Genomic DNA, 6,386 nt, shown 5'->3' with positions numbered 1-6,386 from the left:
TCCCGGCTGCCGGGTAGGGGACACTGGGGGCGGCTCCCGGGGACAGCGGGGGAAGGAGCCCTCGGGATGGGGCCGGGGCCGCAGGGAGCCCAGCAGGGAATGGGTGCTGCACCCTGTCTGTGCAGACCTGTCTGTCTGTCCACTCCTATCCATATGTCCCCTCCTGTCCGTGTGTCCCCTCCTGTCCATATGTCCTCTCCTGTCCATATGTCCTCTCCTATCCTTGTGTCCCCTCCTATCCATATGTCCCCTCCTGTCCGTGTGTCCCCTTCTGTCCATGTGTCCCCTCCTGTCCATATGTCCCCTCCTGTCCGTGTGTCCCCTCCTGTCCATATGTTCCCTCCTGTCTGTGTGTCCCCTCCTATCCATGTGTCCCCTCCTGTCCATGTGTCCTCTCCTGTTTGTCCAAGCCTGGCCTGGCCATGCCTGCAGTTCCCTTCCCAACCTCTCCACACGCCCATGGATGCAGTGGGATGCAGTGGGTTGCAGTGGGATGCGGTGGGATGCAGTGGGATGCAGTGATCCATTTCCCAGGGGACGGGTGGGATTTAAGACCTGCAGAGAGTAAAGCTCTGCTGTTTTACACAACTCAATCTGCTTTGAGGTTTTTTTTTTTGCCCTGCCTGGATCCTTGCTGCCAGCCGGGCAGGCTGGGAAGTGGGGTTTGGGTTTAAATACACTGTTAAAGGGAGTGACAAAAGGACATTGCAGCTGTAGCTGCTGGGGGGGGTCTGTAGGTAGGAAACAGAGCTGTACTTGTGTAGAAAATAGGAGAAATGTTCCATCATTTCATCTTGGAGAGTGAGTGCTGTAATATTCCTGTTGCACGCTCAGTCTGCAGCTTGAGCTCTCTGGAAGAACATAAATCCAGACAGAATTAGCAGACCCAGAGACAGCAAAGGCAATAAAATGTTATGTGAGAAGGAGCTGAGAGCTCCAGAGAGCCAAAACTCAATCCCATCAGAAAGCAGGTTTGGGTTTGGGTTGCAAAAGCAGTGGGTGCTGCTGGCACCCTGACCCAGGAGGGGATCTCGGGGTCTCCACGCTGACATCCCTGTGCCAGCGGCTCCCGGGAGATTTTCTTCCCTGTTTTCGAAGATGTGAAGGAATCCCATCCCTTTCTGCACCCGCTGCTGGTGTGCTGGCCTCAGACACCATCTCCCAGAGCCCACGAGAGGGAGCAAAATCCCCTTCAGCAAATTCCCTGCCAGCAGCAGCTCCTTTTTGGAATCACCTTGGATGATACTCCCTTTTCCAGGAGCCTGGCCCTGGAGCTGTGGGCTCAGGCACTGGGGTGGTGCTGGGTGCCTTGCCGAGGGAGAGCCACGATCCTCTTCTGATCACTGGGGTTGTTTGTTCCCTGCTGCTTTTCCTGCTTGAGAGGGGGAGCTGGAAGTCAGGAAGGCAACAGGCAGTGACCCTGGCAGCCTCTTGCTGAGGGGAAGAGCAGAAATAACCTTTGGTTAACTGATATTTCACCTGGTGAAGAACTCTGGGGTGGTTTCAGAGCAGGCTGGATACAGCTGTGAGCTCTTGCTGTGGGGGCAGATGGGTGGATGCTCCACAGCCATAAAGGGGCTCTCAGCTGGTACTGCTGGGAGCAGAAGTAATATTTGGAGATGAACCTAACACTGAGGCAGGGGGGGGGAGAGGAAGAAAAAAAAAGAGATTTCTGCTTTCTGGCCATATCTTGCACCGAAACAGTGCTTGCCTAACACAAGTGGAATACTTTATTTTCATGCTTTGGATGTAGCTCCTGTGTGCTTGATAAAATGTACCCATAAAATTGCAAATACGAGGCAATTTGACTACTGATGGCTAATGCATCAAAACGGCTAAGGAAATGTGAGCATTTAAAAATACCCCATTTGAACGTTGAGCACTGCCTCCTTTACTTGCACTATAGCAGAATAAATAAACAATATGTGTGCATTATGTTAATGTTGTCCAAAGCCAAAAGAACGAGTGCACAACGTGTTACTTGCTTTTTATGACTGATCCATTATGCCCAGAGACCAACGTGTGAATGAGAGAAGGGGCAAAATCAGCAGCTCTTTCCCTTTGAGAAATGGCTCCTTTTGGTTTATGTCTCCGGGTGAATTATTTTCTGTGATTGCATCCAGCAGCAGGAACCTCCTGTCTCATGGAGAGCCCAGCTCCTCATGTCACAGCAGCAGGACTTGGGCAGCAGGGTCACATCAATATTGAATCAAAGAGGAGGGCTGTGGGAGTACTGCTGCCCGGAATTTGGTGCAAATTGGAGCTATTTGGGGATTGCTCAGATGTCTGCAAGTTGTCTGTGACCCCCAGAGGAGGCCACAGGTCTGAGAGCTCCTTGGCACTCCCAGGGTGCCGGCTGAGCTCCTCCTGGATGGATTTCTGCTCTCGCAGGGGCTCCAAGGAGCTCATTCCAGACAAAGCAGGGACATCCAGCTCAGGGAAAGCCACACCAGCAAACCCATAATCTCTTTTAAATTGTCTGAGAGTGGGAGGAATAAAAGAGAGTGAAAATTGCACCACCACCACCCCCCCTCAGCTTTTCCAGGGCAATCTCTGAATTTATTGAGACAGCTCCTGAGGGATGCTACATCATGTCATCCAAGACTTGTGTATTGACTCTCTGCTGCTGCTGCTGAGTGAAGAAATATGATAGCAGGAGGGATAATGAAGCAGACATGTTCTCTTCAAACCAAACTGATTCTCTCTTAAGATGGGATAAGAGGGTAGAGAACTTTCCCTTCGCGATATTTTTCCCAGTAATGTGTTTTGACAATTTAATTTAGAAGTCACGGAGCAGCAAAGACAAAGTCACCCGGTGGGTGGACATGGGAGAGTTCAGTTGCCTTTGTGATGAATTGGTGATAGTACAGAGATGACAAAACAACACAGGGGGACAAGAAGGAGGCTGGCAGCACTGGAGGCAACATGCACAGAATAAATTGAACACTACACTTCATCCAGGAGCTTCAATCATCCCAGGCATCCCCACATAATTTATGAATTGCAATTAGCATTTTATTACGGCTCCTGCTCAAGCTGCCTACCTATCACTTGGGCTCAGGTTTTGCTCGAGTTGCAGAGTGAAGTTTTCTTAAGTTTACAGTACCTATTTATCTAAATTAAAGCAATAAATAAGCTCAAGAGGTTGCTCTCCTGCTTTCGAGCTGCAGAGGCTGAGTGCCTCTGGATTTCTTGCCGAGGTTTCTCGGGGTGCTGGCTCGTGTGCCATTCCTTCCTCTGGAACCTCCTGTGTCTGACAGCCTGGCCCAGGAGTGCTGTGGGATCACCAGGAAAGCAGCTGAGGGAAGCACCAGTCTGTGCCCATCAGCCCCAGTACAGGCTCTCAGCTGTGTTCCCCTTGCTGTGCTCACACCTGAACCCTCAGCCCTCTGCCTGCAGCTCTGAAGCCCCACTGGAGCCCTGTCCTGATGCTTCAAAGCTGATGGATCTTTTTAATTTAATTCTCTTTCCCTGAGATGTGGAAAATCCTGTCCCCAGATAGGTGGGTGGAGGAGGAGCAAGCACTTCTCCTCTCCCCAACCCAGCTTGGACAAGCAGCATCCTTCTGCTTCCCCTTCCCTGCAACCAGAGCAACATTGTGAAAACCTTTCTAAAAAGAATATTTGAAGTTGGAAACTGGAAAAAACTTGTGGGTAATAGTGGTCAGGCTGGAACTGCCAGCCCTGGCTCAAGACTCCCAGGACCCCAGGACATCTCTGCCCCATCCAGCTTTGCCTGGATACCCCAGTGCAGAGAGACACAGAGCTGTTGTACAATTTAACTCCAGAATCACTCTGCCAGGCACCTGACTGTGCTCCAAACGACTCTGGAGGTTGTTATAAATATACAAAGCTTTTTGTGGGGATATTCATGAAATTCTATCACCGTTTAGCCCGGCTGGTAATGGCCTTGTTTATGTATGGGCTCTATACATGGCTTTGCAGCCTCTCCAAACACAATTCTATTTCTGTGTGTAACTGCTCTATCAGTGCAGCACTCAGTGTGCTCAGCGCCCCAGCACAGCTCCTTAATGGCCAGGGAAAGTATTAGGCAGTGCAGTTTGTGAGTATTCAAAAGAAAGTTCCAATCTCACAATGTCTTTATTTTAAAATTCATGGAATTTCTAAGTACCAACTTCTAAGCCATGACCAAATAGTCATTTCTCTCTTAAACAGCTTTTTATTTTCTCCTCTTTCTCCTGCCCCCCCTCCCCAGGTAACTTGCTCTCACCAGCTTTGTGGGACCCACAGCTCTCCAGATATTGGTTCCTGGTCCCTATTGTCCCACCATGGGGACCCTGACCAGCCTGACAGGGACACAGTGAGCCCCACGTGGGGACAACCCCAGCCATCCCAGGGACACCCTTATGGGGGGGTCACTTTAGGGGTTCCCCAGCATCATGTCCTCCCCGTGTGAGGGAAGCAGTGACAAGGGGGAAAAGAGAATTAGGAGGCAGGGAGGTATCTAAAAAGATGTGCCAGTACCTGTGTGGGAAGGGCAGAAGAATCAGCTGGGGGTGGCAGGGGTGGAAATCATCCTTCAAGTCCTTTATCTCTGTCTTTTTTGGTAGAGTGTGGATCCAGCTCACAAATTTTTTTCCTAAAAGGAGAATGAAAACCTTCCAACTTCAGGTTTCAAGTCCTGCTTCTGTCACAAAAGAAAGGAATGCACCTCCTTCGAAAGAGAAAAGAGACAATATGTTTTACGGAGGTAAAAGTAATAACTTGAGAGAGTTCAGTAAAGGCAATGTAGTTTAAAAAACCCGAACGGTGGTTTACCAAGGTTCAGTAAGTTTGATGACCAGGTTCACATTCTTAATTAATGCATGGAAGAAATTTACAAAGGAAAATTAAGACAGACTTGAGTTAGAATGATTCACAGACAGACCAGAAACACAGAAGTGTAAGGAACACCTTCCTGTTGAGACACAAGGTTCAGAGTGGTCCTTGTGCCTCCTGGTGGAGCCTTGGTGTGGCTGGCTCCAAGCTCAGCCTCAGACTTGGACAAGGGTTTACATCTAATGGAATTATCTAGACATGGCTCATAATCATCTTTAATAGCTCCATGGATTAGTAATGTTTCATTAGTGTTAATTCAGCATGCTGGAAGTCACTTACCAAAGATCTGCTGTTGATTCAAAGTCTCTGTGCCATGAGGAGCAACCTCGAGAGTGTCCCAGGCCTCAGAGAGCTCAGAGAAGGCTCCCTCAGGCTGTTGTGTTTATGGGATGAAGAGGTTGGTTTATAATCGGATTACTGAAGGGAAGGATGAGCCTCCTTGTACCCACAGCTTTGTTCCTTGAGTCTTAAAGAGCAACTCCCTGTTCACCTGTGCATTGCACACTTGGAGTTCCAAGCTCACTCTGCTTCTTTGGAGGATTTCAGAGCACAAATTGAAACTAGAGGAGATGATGGCCTGGCTACAGCTCAGCCTTTACCTTCTATTATTACCCCTGACTATTTTGGGGCTGGGGTTGGGCTCTTTTCCCAGGCAACTCTCAGCAAGACAAGAGGGCAGGGTCTCAAGTTGTGCCAGGGGAGGTTTAGGTTGGAGATGAGAAAGAATTTCTTTCTGGAGAGGGTGATCAGGCATTGGAATGGGCTGCCCAGGGAAGTAGTGGATTCTCCGTGTCTGGAGATCTTTCCAAAGAGCCTGGATGTGGCACTCAGTGCCATGGGCTGGGAACCATGGGGGGAGTGGATCAAGGGTTGGACTTGATGAGCTCTGAGCTCCCTTCCAACCCAGCCAATTCCATGATTCTATGATTCTATGATTCTCTGGACCTGGTTCCAAATCCCTGTTAGTTTGGCTCAGGGGTCACAGCCTCATCCATCACATTCTTTTTACCTGCGACCATCACCGCTGCGTCAGGCTGGCAGGAGGCAGCCTGGAGGGTTTCCCTCCTCTCCCCAGCTGAGCATTTGCTCATTCCCTTGTATGTTTTGGCAGAATGTCACAATTTAATTGTTGGAAACAAGAGCAGGAAATATTAGCAGCACCGGCACAATAGGATTTTAATTTCACTTCAGGATAGAAATGGGTCTCTAGCAGAGTTCCAGGCTCTGGCACGGCGAGGACAAGGAGCCTGGAGTTTGCCTAATAGTTTGCACAACTGGAATAATTCTTTAGGGATGTGAGGGACTTAATTGGGCTTGTGCTTAAACATCCTCATAATGTGAGGCACACTGCGTGCTCCCAGCATTATTATTGAACAGCCCATTTCACTTTTTAATGATCATCTTGGATCACCGTAACTCTGATCAGCAAATAATCCTGGACAAATAAACATCTGTCTTCCCACAGCCAGCGCTGCTGGGAGGCTCTGAGCATGGCCAGGTTGTGGGACAGCTGTGTCCCCAGGCCCACCAGAACCCCGAGGTTCTTCA

The sequence above is a fragment of the Calypte anna genome, chromosome 17 (genome assembly GCF_003957555.1).
Source record: "Calypte anna isolate BGI_N300 chromosome 17, bCalAnn1_v1.p, whole genome shotgun sequence".
NCBI lineage: Eukaryota > Metazoa > Chordata > Aves > Apodiformes > Trochilidae > Calypte > Calypte anna.
Note: the sequence above shows the minus strand (reverse complement) of the source record.